A 21,071-nucleotide genomic window follows, 5' to 3' on the forward strand; every position below is an offset into this window, starting at 1 on the left:
GTGGAAATTTCATACCCCTGAAACTCAAGCCGAAGTTGCTATGACTTTTGCAATTCCAACTTTCCATGCAGCACTTTTCAGGCCTGTTACTCTTGACGTGTAACAGCTCCAGGTCTTTTAGTTTGTTATCTTCATGCTGCCTTTCCTAAGTGCCTTTCCCTTGGCACCTACAAAACCCATCTGCTGTTCTGATCCCAAGCCGCTGCCAGCCAAAGGCTGATGAAGGGACTGAGGAGCTGCCTAACTTCAGGAAGCAGAGGTGGACCCGTGAGGACATGCTGACTCTGCAAGGTTTTGAATGCAGGCAATAACGTCCGCTTCTCCCACAAAGTGCTCTTGGACACAAGAGTTTCCTCCCTGAATTAGGAGCCTTCTGTTGCTGCCCTTAGGGGAGTTCAAGTACCTTTGCTTTTTCTGAGCACTTCTTTGGAATGGCCATGCAAGCTGCAAAGTCCAAACCAAACTTGCTTGTGTCAGGAGGTCCACCAGCTCTGCAGTATGCTGAAGCCTGATCAGAATTCTACAAGAAAGTTTCTGGTTTCTATCTTGGATTCTCCAGTCAGTAAAGCAACATATTTCATGTTCAGGTCAAACAGAAACATTTTGTTCAAGCCTAGCAGACCTTCTGTTTCACTCACAGTTGTCCAAGATGTGTGATAAAAATATTATGCAATAATCCTGTAAATTTTTCCTCTTGGGACTATGCTCTTTGACCAATTGACTGTTTCTGAAAACATTCACCAACCGTGTTTGCACTCCACAACATCTAGGGTGACAGATGCTATGGACAAGTTCTGGGAGCAGTAGTTCAATATCTCATTTGACCCCACGTACGCTGTTCGGTTCCCCAGTTTACTGTTCAGGGTATTGTTAGCAGAGGGAAACTCTGGAGGGAAATGTCATGGAGGTTGCACTGTGTCCTAGTCGCAATGCAAGGCTCCCTGCCTAACACCCTGAAAGGTAACTGTAATATATGAAGAGTGATTTAGTTTCTCGATGTTTATTGGACCAAGTACTGCTGAATATAAACCCTCACTGATCATGGACTTTACAGCATGGGTTTATTTGTATCTTTTCGGGAGACTTCAATGGCTTTTGCATTTTCATTTCATAATGATAAATTACCTGAAATCATTCCTCTCAGAACAGATTCCTCCAGCTTTGGCTCCTGCTAGGATGTTTCATTTTGTGTTGAAAATTGCAATAGAAAATTTCCTTGAGCCGTTGATATGTCAGAATAGAGTTTATTATCACTCACAGTCCCAGCGTATTGGAGCTGCGTGAAAGGTTTTGTAAATAATATGACACGGGTAGGAACTCATTTGATGCTGTGATAGGTGGTGAATATTCCCAGCCAGGCAGGCAGGGTGAAATGAAGTAGCGGGAAGTGTGACCTTTTCTAGTAAGAGGCTTTCTCACTCGGTAATGTATACTGGTAATTAATTAAAAATTTTAATGTAGGAAACAGGATTTCAGTGGCTGATAGCACCACACGTTGTCTTGTCTATGTGCTATTATAGCTGTTTATTGCTCATACACATCTAAAATGAAATAGAAGATGGATTTTGCAGGTGGTCTTGTAAATTCTCTTTCAGGTCCTGCTACAAGTATAATTTTTGAGAGTGTATGAAAATTGCTGTTTAACACATTTCAAAGCAGAGGGTCAATCAATAGTTATCCTAATCACAAACAAATGCGATATCACCTCTGATCACTGATGAATTAGAGAGTTGACCTGCTCTGCATGCCAGTTTCCCCAAGGATACATTAAGAACTTCTATTAAATAATAGGATACTTATAGTCAGGAAACTCATGATCAGTTTAAATGTGTTTGTTTCAGCCACAGTCCCCTTAAAGCTGGTGGTTGCTCCAAACCCCACTCTTGCAATCGTCTGCAAAAAGGCAACTCTGTGCTTTATTGAATGGAAAATGAGAGGTGCTGTCTGACAGTGCCTTCCTTATAGCTCACAAATTTGTGTAAACACTGAAAAGCAAGTCTGTATTGTCCTAAAGCTCGTACTCAGCTCTCATTAACGTCAGGCTGAACCCATTTGTCTTTTAGCATTCAGGTGTATGTAGCAGAAGGAAATTAACTTTAAAATATCCATGGTTTGCCCAAGTGTCGTTATCTTGGTGTCTAATCATAGTTCTTAATTTACATATGAGGAAATTGACACATGAAGAGGCAAATTTTCTCATTATCAAATGAATATCCAAGGTAGGCTGTGCTATTGATTGCCAGTTTTAACCTTGATGTGTCATGTGTTGGGTTCCTCCTCTGTGTAAATGTGCGTAGGATCAGGGATTAACCACCGCTCACAAACTGGCTACGAGTCCACTGATTTCTCCAGATCCATGCTGCTGGGCCCGCGGGAAAGACGCTTTCAGCTTGGCATTGTTTCCGAGCTGTTTATTTCAGGTCTTGTGTGCTCACCATTTGTGGTGCGTATCACCCGGGCTGGTCCTCTTGGGCCGTTACTTGTTCCAATTATTTTTAAAGAAATTTTGTGTGCAGCTCAGTTCTGTATCCTTTCCTCTGCTCAGGGGTCTCTTGACACTTCCTAGTGGTTTCAGCATTAGTTTATATGCAGACAGAGTACAGACTTGGTGCTACTTTCCTAGGTTTTCAGCTGATTTTTTTGTCAGTGTATTTGTCATGGCCCAAGTGGTGTTTCCAACTGGATGCTGCTAATCGTTTACTATTCAGCACAGCTAAGAATGAGATTTTATTTTTAGGTTCTGTCATTCTGTGTCTTTCCATTTTAAGATAAATCCATCCCTGATGTCTCCTGTTTCTGAGCTACAAAAATCTGCGTTTCATTTTCAGCTCTAAACTGTTATTTCATTCATGTATTAACTTAGTCATCAAGATCTCTTGCTTTTATTTATCCGACATTTCCAGAAGTTGTTCTTATTTCACTGAGCCCCAGCAGAACTTCTGGCACAGGCTGGCTCTGTCGCAGCCCTCACATTGCCAGAGGACTGCTGATTGGTGACTACGTTACTTTATTACCTACAAATCACCTTTATTTAGATCCAGAATGGTGATCTTAATGCATTCAATAGGACCAGTTTATCTCAGGGAAACTGAGGCATTTAAGGGCTGGAGTGTGCAGACAACCTTGTCGATGCTGGGAGCGCAGGGGTGGGAGGAGGCATTCTTTCACTTCCATCTTTCTACTCAGCCTAAAATCTCCCCAGAAGAAGTTGTCTCGTCTGTCTCAATTTCTATCCAAATGTTTCTCAGGAGGGTAAGCAAAGAGCTGGAGAGTTTCAATATAAACAAATCTTTTTTAGACATTTTTTCCACTCCAGATTTCACTTCTGGAAATTATTATGATTTAATAATGTAGCACCATGCATTTTTTGGATGGATCTTTTCCCTAGTGATGCTACAGGCAAGATTTAGACAAAGCGGCGAAGAAGAATGATAAAACAAGAGGGGTGTGTGCGACCACACCAGCCACAGCGACGGAAAACTGCCGGAGAAGTTTGATTTCTTGGGTGTCTCAAATGCAGGCTGCAGAAGAGGTCAGACAGGTGGAGCCAGAAAGAAGAAAAAGAGATCTCATGGAGCCAGGCAATAGCGGATGGTTCACGGAAAGCTTTGTAAATATTTTCAGGTTTGGCCTTAGCTTCAGATTTATTGAAGAACCCAGATCACTCAAGCTGCACCTGATTGTACTGTGGGCAGCTGTATACAGCTTGCCATGCTATGGTGAAGCTTGTTCTGCTACTTGTAATAGCTTTTCTAACATGACTGAAAAGCTTTTCTCCTTGTTGCCATTCTCTTTTTATATTTTATTTTTATTGTATTTCATGGAGGGGGAACTATCCTTATCTTGTACAATTCTAACGTTGTCATGGGAAACTGGTTTCAAAAAGGCAATTTCTCTCCCTCTCTTCCCCAGATGCAAGTGTATCTACACAACCTGTGCCCTCCCCTCCGCACCCGCAGCTCTGCCAGGAGAGCAAATCAATTAGACACACTCAGAGCTGCCCATATCTGCCCAGCAGTTGTAAGGGAAACAAAATGATCCCATCTGAGACATACAGAAAGTTTGTTGTTTATTTGACTGTTTCCGTGTCCTGCTGAGAAATTGTCTGGCTTAATGCAGTTGTTGCAGATATTTAGGACCTCAGATCCTCTGCGGTCTCCAGTGTTTCTCCAGGGTCAAACTTTTAAATGAAAATAAGTTATAGATGACACGTTTCCTTCAGCAGGTGACCTACTGCAGCCTTGTAAGTTACAGGTTGTCCAATTGCCAGTTCGGGAACTGTCGGCACAGACCACAAAGAACTGATCCGGGTGTCGTAAGACATGGTTCTCCTCCTGGATTCCCCACTGATCATTTGGGACAAGGTCACTCCATCTCTCTGTGCCTCAGTTTCCCAGCGTATAAAATGGGGAAAGCCTATCTTCTTTATAAATCCTTCTGACAGCTACAGCTAGGAGGCACCTGATAAAGATGAACGGGAGTTGTTATCATTATTGCTACCGCTCAGGCACTAGGTTTCCTCTGTGCATTTGCTGTCAGATTTATTCTTGGCGGCTGTGTTGTCACTGGTTTCAAATTCCCCACTGAGCTTTTTGCCTTGTGGTCTGCAACCTGGTAGGAATTTCCTCTCAGACAGTCATATCATGGGCTCGTTAACTCATTTAAAACTTAAGTTCTTTTATACTTTTGCCCCACCCTGCCTTACCTCCCTTTATTCTTGCTTTATGTGCTTACCCGTGTGCTTTGTAAGTAGCTTGTTTTTCCTGTTCGGCACTGTGCTGTGCCTCTTGTGAAAGGCACTTTATTAAATCTCTAATAAAATGTGTGTAAGCTATTCACGTCGCACTGTGCACTAGGGAGTGTAGTCCATTATGCAAATGGTCAGTGCAAAGCTTCCTATAAACTACATATACTCCGAGGGCACTGCCTTTATATTATCATCAGCCGGCATGGCCATGCGAAAGGAATAAGGAGGATGTGGAAAGGCAGATGCTTTCTATCAGGTTCTTGCAATTTGTTCCTTTCAACAAGGAAAAGTATCCTCGGGAAAGAAAGCAATGGTTTTCCAGGTTAATACTGGTCCTGCTGGCCTAAACTCAGGGCAACTCCTTGCCACTGAGTCCCCTGGATTGAGGAGGTTATGGTAGAAAATCTCAGCCTCGTTAGCCAGGGCAGCAGCCGGTGTTGTGGGGACTTCAGTGGGGGTTTCAATGCCTGCAAGGGCAAACGGTGCCCTTGATCTCAGTGCTGCAGCCAGGCTGGATGGTGCAGAGCAAGGTCAGAGAAGCCCACCGGTGGTATCATCCCCCCCAGCAGCCAGGTAGCTCTGACCTGCTAACGGCAGCTGCAATAGAGCGGTCCAGGTATGGTACAGACCCACTCCTGGCTGTTTTTCAGAGAGTATTGCCAAGGCGTGTTAAGTAGATTTCTGATGCACAGTCTTTAATATCCACAGTGGCTTCCAAACCATCTCATCCAGTCAGGAAAGAAAGCCTTGCCACGGGACCTGGGGAATTGCTCAAATCAGCTCATGTTTAGTGTGATGCACACCCACAACAAATCCTTCAGAAATGGCCCATGATTAGACACATAAGTGATTGTCCACTGACGAATTCCAAATAATGGACACATTTGAGAAAATGACAATCTGCTGGCAGATAGTTTGCAAACAGAAAAAGAGATAAAATTCGTCAGCTAAATGATTCATTATGGCTTCCTCTGACTTTTTCATGGCAAAAACAAACCGTGCATAGCTCCATCAGGCAGTTTCTGAGCTTTGCAATTTCTTTCTATGATTGTCATGTATATAATATCTTATTACATTTGATATTAATGGCAGTGTGGTGCTCAGGTATTGAAAATCCATATGGCCTGTATAATATTTACAGTATGACAAAGTAATAAGTCACAGCGACAGCCTGCTGTCGTGCACTTCTAGCATTTCGCTCCAAGCAAGTGCAGAGATGCACCGCGCTGTTTGTTGGGATGTGGATAAGCCTGGCTTTTAATTAGTTGGATTTGTGGCTTACGGTGGGGCAGCTATGGAGGGTGGGTGTTGCTTTGCATATGTCATCGTGGCACTAAGACTGATAGCAGAGGAGTAGTTCAAGTGCGGCTTGAAGGCTGTGGTTGGTTTTTGGCCTCACTGCTTGCTGGCAAAGCAGATGGGGGAACACCATGAGAGTGCCTTGCTCTTTCTGGTGTTCTGCCCTGTCTGTGAAGACATGCTTATGGGGAAGGGAAGCAGTGCTCCCTCCTGCACCGCGCTGGACGTGGGAACATCACTGAGCAGCTGAAACAGTTTGAGGAAAGAAGCACTTGGCTGTGACCCTGGAAGTGCTCGGGGGAGATGTGGAGGTGAAGCAGGAGAGCCGAGTGTAGCAGGTGGGGTGCAGAGGGTTGTCAGTGGCATCTTGGTAATACACCTGCCAGGCAAGGGGTGGGGTGTGAATTTTATGCTCTCAGGAATGGGGATAAGATGAAGATGCTAGTGAGAGTGTAAGGAAATGTCTAGATCTGAGAAGGGGAAAAAAAAAATCCCAACCCCTGAGATTTACATGCATCTTGGTATGGCTGTGTGTGGCCTGGGAAGGGAGGGAAAAGGGGAGGCCAGGGATGACTGACTGGGACTGGACCTGAGCAATGGGAAGGAAACTGCTGTTGTGAATAGGAGGCAGAGACTGGAGGCTACAGAGAGTCTCGAGGGAAAGGTCAGGAATACAGAGCAAGAAGACAAGCGTGGCTAAAACTCCAGCTCCTGGGGAGACAAAACAAGCGGTGTGGCTAAGTCCCTGTGATCCCTGCACGTGTCATGCGAGGTACCTGCTGCTTCCTTTTTTAAAAGCCATGGGAAGCAGTCCCCAAACCTCTGTGCCTTGCAGCTGTATTTATCCCTTCCTTCCTGCAGTTTGCATCTCAGCAAGTCAGCCCTGCCCTATGGAGCCTACAAAGATGCTGAGCCGGGGGTGGCAGTGACGCCTTGTTTCCCCACTCTCCCTTTCAGATGCAGACAAAGTTTTGTGCCATGGGGGATAGAAACCTTCTGGCATCTGTCGCTTAGGCTTTACTCTCATTTCCAGCCAGAAGATTTCTTATAACGATGGGAACTTATCAACCTGAAAAACTTTGCAGAGACTATTTCTTGGGGGATGGAGTGGAAATGGGATCTCCTCCTCCAGGACGTGATGGCCTTTTCCAGGGGACAGTTTAATCTTTTAGAGACAGATGAATATGAGACTCAATAATCCAGTAATACAAGCAGAAGATGAGGGGAGATGGAGAGAATTTCAATAAAGCAGCTGAAAGTAAAGAACCTGGAGCTGCTGCAGCTTCCCTTCAGAGTCCCTGCTTGATGAACCTAGGGTGGAGCTTGCTCAGAGCAGGTGGCAACTGTTGGCTGAAGGGCAAAAACTGCTTTATAATAGAGCAGCTTAGTTCATTCCCTCCTTCGCTTGCATGCCTATGTGCCTTTACAACTCAGCTGCCTCCCTCCAGCCCAATTCCCCCATTCTTGCTTTTCAATAACTCTGTCCCCTCACAGTTCTCAGGCACTGTACTCTTGCCTTTCCCTCCTACGTGTTCCCACCTCGTTCTGCGCTCTTGTGCTGTCTTTTCCCTTTTTTGGCAAGAGCTTGCCTGGGACCTGAGCTATCCATAGGGTTTCTGCTGACTGTTGGCAAAGAAGGGAATTTCTTCTCAGCTGCATAAGGCAAAGGAACCGGTTGAGGGGGAGCATGCCACTGATTTCTGCTTTTGTTGCACTCCTCGCTCAGTAGCAAAGAGCGTACCAGGCGCTGAAAGCCAGTGGAAGGGTGTGCGTGTGAGCGGACACGCATGGCTTGCTGTTTGCTATGCTGTTACCCTGCAGAGCTGGTCCTCTCCTACCTGTAGACTTGAGGTAGGGGCATGTCCCGCTGGGAACCCAAGGATCACCATGTGTATGTGGTATGGAAGTGTCACTTTGCCATGTCCAACCCAAAATCCCTCTGCAGAATAGCCACTGTCTGTAACTCCCTCAGCAAAGTTGGGCCCTTAGGGTTGTTTTTATTCTAGTAGAGATGTCATGTCTGACAGTTGCTGTCACCCTATGATTAGACCAGCAATCAGCCCTAGCTTCTTTTGATAGAATATGAGCCCTGACTGATTAACAAAGTGGCCTTTGGCCTCAGGTTAATAACAGATTTCACAGCACTGCTATGGAGTAATTATTATTTAAAAAGGTCTTAGTGGAAGTTTGATATTCTCCTACAGGCTTCTGTCCATCTGAATGCAGAATTGGAAAGTAACAATTATAGACATGAACACCAGCTCAACTGGAGGTCTTGTTGTGTCCTGATACATCAATATTCTTGATGCATCTGTCACATCTCTGTATTAGATGGACTAATGTAGCAAGTTTGCTTCTTTTTATGGCACCTCAGTGTATTAATCAACCAAAGCATAAAGTTGTCTCAGTCCATCAGTTATTTGAGTTATCAAGTTATCTTGTGTATCCCTTTCCTCTGTGTGTCAGTTGCCTCACTATGTTGGCTAGTGAGCTCTCCTGGCAGTTTGTCTTCCAGGTGTATCCCATTGCCTTACTTTTGATTGTCACAGAGTTATCAATCTCCAAAGCATAATCTTGTCTCTTATTTATCTGAGTTTATCAGTTTTCTGGGTGGCCTTTTGCCTTGGTGGCAAAAGTGGCGCAGGCTTATCTCATGAAAGGTGTTACACTCTAAACAGAGAGATCAGTTTCAGAGTGCTGTCTGCAGCCCATGGACCACAGTTCAAGAACTGCAGATCAAAACCTGCAGTGTTTGTGCCCCACAGGAGCACCCTGGTGCCTCAGGCTTCAGCACAGCAATCTCACATCACTCCAGTTGGTACAGAAGTGCTGTTGCTGTTATGTCTCAGAGGGTGACCTCTGAATAAGTCACTCTAAGGGCCAGGTTTGTAAAGGGAAAGGTCTGAGATTGTTAAAAACCATATGGCTTTAATGATTTAGATGTCCAAGTGATGTCTTCGGAGTGATATATTAAATTAGAGCTTAAGCTTGACTGGAAGTTAATGGACTTAGTTTGGCAAGTCTTATGTATTGCAGCACTTTCCAAGCAATGCCTAAGTGTTGCAGTCAAGGAGTTTACTGGGAGACCAACAGCAAGCTTGCAGTTAAACCAGGAGACCCCAGTTCAGTTCCCTGTTCCCAGGCCAGCTTCCTTTCCTGTGCCATCCTCCTTTCCCTGATGAAAAGAGAGAAACGGAGCAGCAATGCCTCTTTTACCAGTTATGGATATCTCAGAATCCAGACCCAAAGAGTAGAAAACAGTCCTGTGAATGCCAGTAGAGAAGATATGGCAATTCCTTCTCCTACATGCCTAAAGGACATCATTGGATGTGCTCCTTTACCTGCAGACCTCTTCAGCTGAGCAAATGTTTTTGCCAATTAAAGGGTTTCCTGCTGCTGTGGTTGATCCACACAAATGGAAATAGAGGGGAGGCGTGGAGGAAGGAATCATTAAATCAGCAGAACAAAGGCATGAGGGCAAGTTAAAAGACCTGATCTGAATAAAGGAAGCTCCTCAAAATATCAGCTTCTTTGTCCTGCCTGTCCTTCATCCATCCAATTCCCCTGAATGCTGTAAAGAGGCTTTGTCATTCTCAATGACATGGCGGGAGGAACCAGTCCTTCAGCACGCTGCCTAAAATAGCAACGGACAAGAGACAAAGTGCTCAGAGGTTCAGCTCAGTCCATGAATGCTCAGAATTTTAGGGCCAGATCTGAATTATTCAGTCCTCACAATAAGCTTCCTCATCACAGATACCTGGCGCTTTGTACGGTGAGCTGTATAGATGGCCTCGTTCATGGTTGCCTCTCGCGCAGTCGTTATCTATTAAGTCAAGGTGATGTGTGTTAGACAGGTGAGGTGCCACCACCACAGTAGTATTCCAATTCAAAACTGGGCCCAGACTGCTAGGATGTCTTTAGCAGCCTTACGTACTCCTGATGAAATCGGGGTCCATTTTTCCTCATTTCCAAAACTACTCATCCTTTAGAAGGTCACTCCAGCTTCCTTCTTTCCAGGTTCTTGTACAAGGTTTATCACCGCAATGTTTGAGTAGCTTCCAGTGAGTGAATGACTTAAGAGTATCTGAGTACCGAGATTATTGCAGCTCTACATTTATATTATCAGAATTTCCCCTACTGCTGCCTTTTTCTCCCATCCTTTCCTCTCCTATTTATCTAGTAATTCGCCTGGGTCTGAGAGATATGACCTGTGCGAGGATCCCAGGCTGAAACTGCTGGTTCAAGTACTATAATTGAGTTACTTTCCCATAACTATTAATACCAAACCTCCAAAACCTGTGTATAGGGCATTGCAACATGCCCTTGCCTGCATTGTCAGCAGCTTGCAATACTGATACAGGACCTCCTGTCCTCACAAAACTGTTACACCGAGAGGCCTTTGTATTCCTTGTTAGTAATTACAGTGGTCTCCTTCCACAGGAGAAAGCAACCTTAAGCAGTGTAATCACATCACTCCCATACATCTTTCCACTCCATTGTCCAGTACATGCTTTTGTGCATCTGAAGCATGGATCATGTGTGTGTGGGTAGAATAAAATAAGCCTGCTGAAGTCATTGTGTTTCCAGATCATGGAAAACACCATCTTTGTGCAATGTTCCTGCAAAAATTTGTTGTGCTTGTTTCCCCCTTGCATAGAAGGTAACAGCCTATTGCTCACAACTGTGAGATGGAGTTACTTTTTCAGTTACCTTCCAGTGGAAGATATGGAGTCTCAAATCCCACAGATGCTTCATTCTGGAAGCTTTGGCTTCTGCTGGAGAGGGGGGTTTTTTGCCAGTTCATGAGCAGAGCCTAGTAGGTAGCTGGCTTGTAACTACCCGTACTATCCGAGCAGCGCAAGGGTTAAACGGACCTTGCTGTGGAGGGAGGCTGTGTGTGCATAAGCCTTTTCAAAGTCCCTAAGCATTTATCATCGTTCCTGTCTCCCAGCTAATGAGCAGCTAAAGTGATTTTCTATTGCTTGTAATTCACCAAAATTGTTCTAACTGTTCGAAGAGCCAAAATTGACAGGCTAATGCGGCTGCTCGCCTGGCTGTCTCAATGGCTCATCGAAGGGTGAGCTGATTGCTGCCTCGGTGATCAGCCGAGGTGCTTCAGACAACATCATTTCTGTAATACATCAACAATCTGAAAGCTGAAAACAAAGGCCAGAGGAGAGCAATCATCAGTCACAACGCAATGCTTAAGGCTAAAATAGGTCAGGGCTGAATACTAAAGAGTACAAGGAAGAAAAAAAGTATTCTCCTAGTCCCTGTTTTTCTTTCTATCTCTCTGTCTCTCTGCATCAGCCTCCAGGCAGTGTCCTGGTGGTTCTGGACCTTTCCTTACCTAAGCAGACTAGATTAAGGTGGAATTGAGGAGGGAGTGGGCTGGCTGCGTTTGTTGCTGCCCTGGTGGGTTTGTTGTTGGATCTCGGAAGACTGAAAGGTGGGAAGAATAGCCACTGATGACAGGCAAGTGCACTGGAGAAGACACCACCCCGAGACAAGTCCTCCCATCTGTCAGAGTTAGTGTTTGCTTCTCACTCCCCTGCCCGAGTCCCAGATAATATGGCTGCTTCAGGAACAAATGGTCTCAGGGATGCAAAATCCAACGTCCAACAATGCCAGCCCCTAGCATTTGAATCCTAAGTCAGACTACACTCCTAAAGCTTCCAAAACATAAACCCAGCTTGAGAAGCCTGAGATTTTGTGTTTACAAGTGTATGTGTACATACATATATGTAGACACACATACCAACTGACAAATATTTCAGGATTTTGAGTTTTTAGAATGTGCTTGGGGTTGAACTTCTGTTGCTAGTTTTCCTGCCATGAAAGGAATTGGAGAGTGATCTGGAAACACTGCAGATACGGTTGGAAAGGCAGAGCAGAGGAGTGCCTAGTTTCCCATACTGCGTGTGTTGGTCTCTGTGATGTCCAAGGTGCTGTGAGTCACTGTGGAAGCCTCGTAGCTGAGAGCTTCAGAGTGTCTCTGCTGTAGACAAATTCTCTTGTACCTAATTGTATAGTTGACCTCATATTCCAGATATTCTTCAAGTCACAGCTAGAGTCTCAGCCTTCTAATCAGCCACCTATCTTCAAAAAATCTATAGGAGTTCGGTATGTTTTGAAGTGCTTTACCTTTCTGGCCAGCTGGCTTTAAAATGGCCAGCATGTTCCAGCATTGTTGTTTTTAGGAGATGAACAGACAAACAGAGTGTATGATCTTCATTTCTTTAGGGAAAAAGACAAAAAAAATCCATAATCAAGTTCTCACCTGGCGGTGGGAGAACTCCCTAAATGGTTGGATATAGTGGAAAAAAAATCTGTAGCCTGGGAGAACAGGCTACAGAGAAGTCTCACCGAGGCTTTTAGCATTCTGGACGTAATTCCTTTTCTTGCTCAGGATATGAGTAAGCATGCAAACTTGTTTTTTGACCAGGTGCTCCACTGTAAACTCAGTGGACCAGTAGATGTCTTTTCATCTGCCTTCTTGCAGACATAGGTGTCTCTACTGGAAGTTAAAGTGCCTGCCAGTGTGGCTTTCAGGATCACTGGAACTCAAAAGCTTTCTCGCATCATCAAGCGCAGACCCCAGGGAAGTCATTTTAACATGGTGCTTATGCACTCAGCCCTCTATATCTGAGCTAGACAGCTTGAAACCTTGAAATACTACGGCAATTCTTCTATGTCCAGTCCAGTCTCTCATCATCGTTAAGCTCAACTACAGATGAAATTTGAAGGGATTTATCCAGCCACTCTCATCAAAGCCAGCCGCCAAAGAGAGCTCTGCGTATTTACCCCATGCTGTGTTTATTTATTCACCAAAAAATTCTTTGGAGTACAAATTAGTTTTTGAACCTAATTTTCAGTGTGTGCTGTTTGGTGTGTAAAACCTGAGTCTTTGTGAGCTGACCACAGGGCTGTTCTAGCAACTGCTTCCTTGTTCTCAATAGAAGGGATAATTGCGCTGATTTAGTCTGATAGAATGATGGCTCTGCCTTAAACTTTAGAGATGGTTGAGATACAAACCTAATGCTTTTTAAAATCAGAGGTCCTGGATTCAATTTTTACCATTGCGACCCAAGAGCAGGCATCAGATTGTGACTTGCAATGGGTAAAAATAGCTAGGGATGGAGAGGATCAGGTTCCTTGTCACAAGAACATGAACAACTTGTGCTACACAGATGCTCAGGATCTTTAGGTACCATATGGTGGATCTGTACAGACATAATATAAAGCATGAAGAGACTGTGGCAAAGGTGCAATTTGAACCTGTATCTTCTGAATCCCAGGAGAAGGTGTTGCCTCTAGAATAACATAAATAGCACCACTAACTACTTTTCTGAGACTTGTTTACACAGGTTCTGATTTTAGTGATGGTTGAGGGCACTCAGATTTCTTGAAGGACTGCTCTATGTGCTAATCTTTCTTGGCTATTGACGTAGATAAAAGATGGCTCGTCTAGAAGCTGGAGGAGGAGCTGGGATGCTGTTGAATTACTGAGTTAAGGAACCTACCTTGTTCTGTTGGCTACTGAGTAAACCTAAAGATTTTACTTTCACTAGTTTAAAGCTATGAAAAAAGCTAAGAAGCAAAGTTGCGAACATCTTCCTCATGCATTCACAGAATGAAGCCCTCCCATGGTAACTGTCCACATCTCCATCTTGTTTGACTGGCTTCTCTTTCAGTTTGCTTTTTTTTATATAGTTGGTTGCATAGGATGTTTATAACCAAAAAGAGAGATGCAAGAGACAGAAAACACATCTGAAAAGGAGACCTGAATAGAAAGAATACTTAGATTTAAAGAATTGTCCCCGTATCCAATAGTGACGCATTAAATCACTGAAGTTTCAATAACTCATACAGTATCTCCATGGAGATGTACACCATATGGAGTTAATTAGTAGAACAACAAACCAATCAATTAGTTCCTTAATTAGTTTTACTAAGAAATGATAACAAACACAAACAATTTATTCAAACAAATGCCCGGACCACAATGATCGTTTAATGGCCCCTGTGAAAGTGGATCACACTGAGCCCCTTAGTGTTACTCTGATTGATTTTGAAGATATTGAGAGTAAATGTTAGCTTTGTTGCAGCCAAAATGTTTTATCAGTGTGATCAATTATTTACAGTATTAGAACACAGAATGGAGACTGCTAGGCGGTTTCATTAAAAAAAACCCCAAAACAAAAAACACAGAAAAACCCCAAAAGGGGGAATGAAAACCTTAAGTAATATGTTTGCATCAAGCCAGTGTTTTGGTAGCAGTATGTGGGGATTAAGGCAACAGGGGTTTGCCCTGCACACCACAGTATCATTTGATCCTAGAAATAAATTGCCTTTCTGTATCTTACCCAGACTGGCATTTTTGGTATACATTACCTGGAGAAGACTGAATCAGGAATGCACAGGTCATCCATTAAGTTGGACATATTCAAACCAAAGTGATGCTGGGAAGTGGGATATTAGCAATAAAGTAGTTGGGTGCAGATCATGGAAGTCAGAATGTGCCAGGAGAACTGGCTGGGGGTTTTCATGCTGATATGTATCACAGGTATTTTTATGAGATTTCTTTTTGCGTGAAGGGAGGCATCTCTACATACCACACCTGACTTCTACTGATATCAAGAAGGGCTTGAGAGCTCTGGAGAACGCATTACCTATGCCACCAAGAAAAGCTAATATCAAAATCGCTTCTTTGCTGCACTCAGGAGCTGCGATTAATTGCTTGTTAACAAGATGTTCAAAATACCATTTATCTGAGTTTGATCAGGCAGATTATGAGATATAAGGTTTTAATAAATCCGTTGTAACTATATGTATATGTTAAAATAATAAATAGGTCAAGCTACTATAGATGTTTTAGATCCAATGAAGTTATTTTTGGAATGTGTTTATGTGATGGACTAACCTATTATTTACTCAGTTGCATTTTCATGAACTAATCCTTTGCTTTAAAAAAAATGCCCAGACTTCAAAATGGTGTTTTATTACTACTCTCTTCCCCATAATTCTTCTTTCCCCAATAAACAGATCTCTCTCTTTTTTTTTTTAAATTTAATTTAATTTAATTTTATATATAAAAAAAATCCTATCTTTGCAACTTTGGAGGAGGCTTAGACCTTGCAGCCAGAGGCTGTGTGGGAGCGATGCTCAGGATGCAGATTGTGAGCAGTCATACCCAGAGGGGACACATCTGGCAGTGGTCTTTGGGGAAAACTCATCCACTGAAGAGTCTCTCCCAGCTGGGACACCTACGGCTGGGGACCAGGGAATGAAAACTGCTGGCAGAGAGAAATGCACGCTCTTGTGTAAGTCATCAAAGCCACTATCAATCTGTAGTCTTCATTTCTTTGACCACTGATGTGTGTGTTTGTATATTTGTGCCTGTGTCTGAATCTTCCTGCTAAATCCATGAGCAAAATGGAGACTCTTTTTACGCTCTTGCTTTAGTAGCTCCTTTTGCCAGTCAAGGCTGCAGGTGGGTTCCCAAGGTGGTCTTTGTTTCAGGGAGCTGGTTCAGGACTGACTCCTGGCCTGGAGAGGAGCAGGTGGCACTATTGGCTCTGTTTCTGGTGCACCAGCTACTGCTGCAGTCCCTGAAGATGCTGATTTAAGAAAAACCTGATACAGTCTTTGCAAGTCTCAGTACCTGTGGCTTCTTTACAGCATCTTTGCTTTGCTCTGCTCCTATTTTTGGAGACCATATTAAATAGCTATTCTAACCTTGTGGATACAGCTTATTATTTTGCTAAAGAAGAGGAATAAAATGTCACTTTCAGGTCTGTGTGAACTAACTCTTCCTCTCTGCTTTGTCCTGCAGGTCATCGTGAGGTGTTCCAGTAACACAGCCACTGTCTCCAGCACCCCGGCAGCCTGCAGCTGGTGGCTGAGTCACTGCAGATAAATCGCTGCTTGCAGCCAGGCTGCTGGTTAGAATGTAAATGTCTAAACTTTGGAGAAGTGACCTCTGTTAAGTGGTTTAATGCAGTCTGTTGCCAGGAGCTCATGAATTCTGTATTACAGCAAGTAGTTCCATGAGATTGCAACTATCTTACTAATAATACAACCTCAACATATTTATCACAATAACTCAGACACAGGGAAAGTATAAATATCTTTGATACGGGGAAATGAACTGGCTGCCTATGGGCATCCTCTTTGCTTTATTGATTTAACCCTTTAAAGGGCTTTGTTAGGGACCAGTGCAAACCTGGTGCAAAGAAACAGATTTAAAAGAATTAAAGGACAATGTTATGTCGCTGCACAACATACTTATTTCAAGGTGTTTCAAAGTGTTTTACAGGTGTTACCAGCAGACCTACAGGTTTGAGATGAGAAGGCTTGCTTCATAAACTGCTGAAATGCAGCCGTTTGTGCATTTGGAGTAAACTAGATTCCTCTCACTATGCAGTATATTTAGGAGAGGGAGCGAAGAAGAAAACTGTGCAGCTGAGGCACCGTGAATAATTTCAGGAGGCTGAACGCTGATCCTCTTGGCTGGTTAAGGCCGCCAGGCACAGCACAATGCTTGGGATCGCCTCATGCTTTCTGGCCCCGTGTGCAGGATCCTGCTGGCCAGAGGATCTCAGAGGGGTTGTAACCCGTATAAGGTGCTGAAAGGGGAGAATAACAACGGCGACCTCCTGCAGGTGTAGTAATGGGTCTCAGGTGACTGCTTTTCCCTTATGGTGTGTGGCTGTGGGTGGATCTGCTGCTGAGGAACTGCTACCAATGACCTGGGTTTCATGTCCACCCTGGTGCTCCCCATGCATCAAGCTCTTCTGTGTTGGAGGATAAGAGACCCAGTGGACACTTGCTAAACATAACCACCCTTCACTGTGCCCCAGACCACGCCGGCGGTCGGATGGTGCCTGTTTGCAGCGCTAACCCTCTCTGTGACTCACCTTATCTGATGCCATCAGAGACATACTGGTACCGGACAGATTTTAAAGTACATGGATATGGTCAGTGGAGCTGATTTCTCCATTCCTAAGGGATTTAGGACAGGGAGAATTAGAAGTTATTATGCACTAGCTAAAACCTTTTGTGCTTGATCAAGTATACGTGATAAAGATAGTCATGTTCTGAAGTGATAAAAGCCTAATTTCACGAGCCAACCACACTAGTTTTCTTGAGATAGATAATGTTCCTACCACACACATTTCCCCTTCTTTTCTGGTTAAGATCTCCTTTTACTTCTTTTTAAAATGAAGCAAAACTTTGGAGTTGCTGAAGAAGTAGCACTTTTTATGGTCATTCTCTCCCCGAAAAAGGTCTTCCAATATTTCAAACAGCATCAAACTTTGGAGAGCAAAAAAAAGTTTTTGAGGTTCTTCTCCTTTGAAATATGGACTGGATACAGACAGGAGAAGGTCAGGGCTGCAGCGGCTGAGACAGCAGGGGAGGAGAAAATGTCAGGGCTGCTTTTTATTGTTTTTATGATACTACTTAGACCCAATAAAATGTGTCAATTTCAGATATAAACAACTTGAGATGGGTCCAGAAAAAAAGTGATAGCCTTATTGAAATGTGGGCTATCCTGCTGAGCCATCTTTCTCACTGTAGCTTCACTCCATGGTGGGTGCACAGACCCTCCCTCCGCTTTGGGGGAATCATTCTGTAAGTGTGCATTGTGCTTGATGCACGGATTTAACTCTTCTATATTTATTTGTATTGGGAGAATGTTTTCAGCTGTGAAATCCCTGTGAAATTGAGATTTCACTGTATGTTGAACCTCACACCCTCTGAATAACCAGGGTCCTGTTCCGGTGGTGCAATGCGCTCTGCAGGCAGCTGGATCTTCAGCTTCAGTGTGTGCTCAGCATGCTTAGGGCACCAATTCTGCTAGATACTAGGTGCTTCTCTGCTTCTGAAAAATGTGAGCAATTCTCTTTGCATCTTACTCTCTGCTCACTGAGTTTGGAGGGATGCTTCAAAGCAAGAAAGACAAACTCTCTTTACCTACGTGCTAACCTCTAATTCACATGTGAGCAAAGTCTGCTGACAGAGAAGCGGGTCCCAACATCAGGCCTATGTGTGCGATTTTAGTATGACTTTTATTAACCTGTGTTGTTTCTGGCAAAATGGATTCAAGCTGTTTGTGGACTTTGCTCTGCAGTGGTCACTGCGCTGTTGCCCTAGAGAGATGAGAAGGGCCTTGCCAGCAAGAACCTACTGAGATAAGAGGAAGATGAAATCTCTTTCTTTTGCCGGTTTTTCCACAGCCTGCCCACAGACGTACATTTTCTTAGCCACCCTTTTCAAGGCAAATGTTGGCTCAGGATGTTACAGCCACATTACAAAAGGAAGGTGCTTCCTAATAGAGATGTAACTGTCTCTAATTAAAGTGCCTGGTAGGGGATCCCAAATCCACCTGACCTCACCAGAACCTTGTCCCTGCAAGTGGAGACCTCTGAGTCTCAGAACTTGTCTCTCCCTTGTCTATTTTTTATTTTTTTTTCCCCAAGGCTCTCAGACTGATGAAACCTCAATTATCTTAAACTCAAAGCTAGGCAAACTGAGACAGCTGTCTGAGGACTCGACTGCTCGTGCCCATTTAGATCAGATGCTTTCTCTCTAATCTCTTCAAATTTTTCTAACATGCACTTTATTTTTTAATGTCTGACTTTTTTTTTTTTTTTTTTCCCCTGGAGCTGCAATCTTCTACACCACTGACAACAAAAATCCTTTTACCGTCTCTGGTCCACGCTGTTTTCCCAGCTCAGGGACATCTGCAAAAATAAGCAGCTCCACTGAAGACTGATCTCTCTTTGCATAAATACAGTGGTTATGGAAAGGTGTTCATTCTATTTTCCACAACCTGTCATGTTGACTTTATAATGAACCGGTTACTCAGATCTGGAAAGCAGATGGAAACCTCTTCTGACAGCCCCTGTCAAAGGAATAGGCAGGAAGAAGGAGAAAAGAATTGCTGGATATGAACTCCTAGTACTTACATGGACAGTGGCAGGAACTGAGGAAAGATGTAGGTTTTGAACAGGATTTAAAGGCTTGATCAATCGTAACAATGATGGAAATGCTGCCATCAAATAATAATAAAAAGATATATAACTGGTTTTACACCATCAATTATTTTCTTCCCTAGCGAAAGCAATGCAAAGGTGGTGTTTTGGAAACGGAATCGAGAAGCAGGTAATCAGTCTATTTACATACTCCAAGCTAAAGGGAATATAAAAAAACCCAAGGAAATGGCAGAAATAAGCATTAGTAAAACTGATCTAGTCTCTGGTGTTATTAGTTGCACACGCCAGGCTGTTTGATAGATATACATATATATTGCTTCTCTCCTCTCTCAGCCATGGCCTCATATAACATCTGTCATCTTGCTCGTCCCCAGCGACAGAGACAGCCCTACTGAGCATGCCCTGCAGATTCAGCTTGTATGGATCGCCTTTCCCAAGCCGCACAAGTGTCATTTGCTCCATGAACAGGGCACGGTGCTAACAGGGAGTGGTGCCTGCAGGATGGGTACCTGTTCGGCCCTGGCACAAACTGAGCGTGCTGGCACTTTGCAGGAGCGGGGCATGCTCGCTGTGCGTCGTTCAAGGAGACTCGGCACAGTGGGAGGTTGTAGAGACTGAACCCAAGAGTTGAGTTTAGTTTCCTAGGGGATTGAGATGTCTGTGATACAGTGTCCAGGCACCTATCAGACCCCACGTAACGACCTCCAAACCTGCTGGCTTATGTCAAGCAAACTTGGCAGATGGGTCAAGCTCTCAAAAAATTTAAATTCCTGTGGACTGCATGACACCAGATGGATGTAGGAGAGGAGGAGCTCTAACAACAACCCCAGGCTGCAGTGTTAGCTCAGCCCTTATTAGATATCAGGAATCTTAAAGGGGCTGAGTCCTGAGACATAAATCCTTCATTTGCCCAGCTTCATCGGTTCTGCTGCTTAGGGAGCTGTTTCTTTAATCTGGCATTGTTTCTAAAATTTAAAGCCCTTAGGAGAGCTTCCAGGCAGTTTCATTCATGCAAAATACACTTTCTTTCCCCCTCCCCAGATGATGTAGTTAGAGCTGAAATCCCTTGAAAATAAGAACTAAAAATATGATGACATTTGATGTGATAAATCCTAACGTTAAGAGGCAGAGGCAGCCACAGCCTTCCTGATGACAATCAACAACCTCAAACAGAGATGACAACCAGCATTAAGCAGTACAACAGCCAGGTGATTGTCTTTTGTAATTTTGTTAAGGACCACAAACAACAGGAGGAACCGAAAGAGGGGTGGGTGGGTGCATTTCCATCTCCTACTGCACTCGGGCAAAGCTGCTGCTTTGTTGTGATGGAGTCCAAGACCTCTCCTCAGTTATTGTAAGGTCAAGGTCAAAGATCAGCACATACTCAGATGCCGTCAAACCAGTGTGATGAGGGCAACCCAGCATCTATAGCCAGCATCCTGCCAAGGTTTATATAGCCTGCATCATCCCTCTCTGGCTTTGACTTTCCAAGCGAATAATCAATAACTGTTTATAGCTGAAGGCAGCCTTGAAATTCACGTCTAGACCCAGAGGATGACACTTTACCCTTTTCCTGCCACACCTGTTAGTTACACATGCAAAATCAATTGTCAGCATGAGATGACGGGATTTATTACTACAGAAGTGTAAGGGGAAGAAGGTTCAACTACATTTGACAGACGACCACGCAGGAGGATTTTATCCGCTGCAAAACAGGATTGTGGATGGAGGGACCCTATCCCTAAGCCTGGCTCCCACAAAGGTGCCTTCTGAGCCTAAAATAGCTGATTTTGGTCCTGCCCTTACAGGCTGTGCTACAGATGTGACCTGTGGGTTGTTGTGTTCCTGCTGGCACTGCAGCCCTTTGCGCCGAGTGCTAAGGCTGGGGTTTGGCAGTGAGGTGAGAGGCACACGGAACCCTCGGAAACCCTTTGCTACATGTTTACTGCTCTGTTCCATGTATTATTTCCCTGTGGGTTGTGAGAGCCCTCCACGGAAGACCAGCGAGGGGAGTCCTGGGAAGGCAC

The 21,071-nt window shown here is 44.1% G+C and overlaps 1 long non-coding RNA gene across 1 annotated transcript; it reads left to right on the forward strand.

Annotated features, from left to right (window-relative positions):
- Positions 1–900: 900 nt before the first annotated feature.
- LOC121094318 lies at positions 901–19,092 on the forward strand. Its single transcript, XR_005829807.1, has 3 exons — positions 901–960; positions 15,170–15,369; positions 15,882–19,092. It is a non-coding gene; the product is annotated as an uncharacterized LOC121094318 (long non-coding RNA).
- The last annotated feature ends 1,979 nt before the right edge of the window (positions 19,093–21,071 follow it).

The sequence above is a fragment of the Falco naumanni genome, chromosome 9 (assembly GCF_017639655.2).
Source record: "Falco naumanni isolate bFalNau1 chromosome 9, bFalNau1.pat, whole genome shotgun sequence".
Taxonomy (NCBI): Eukaryota; Metazoa; Chordata; class Aves; order Falconiformes; family Falconidae; genus Falco; species Falco naumanni.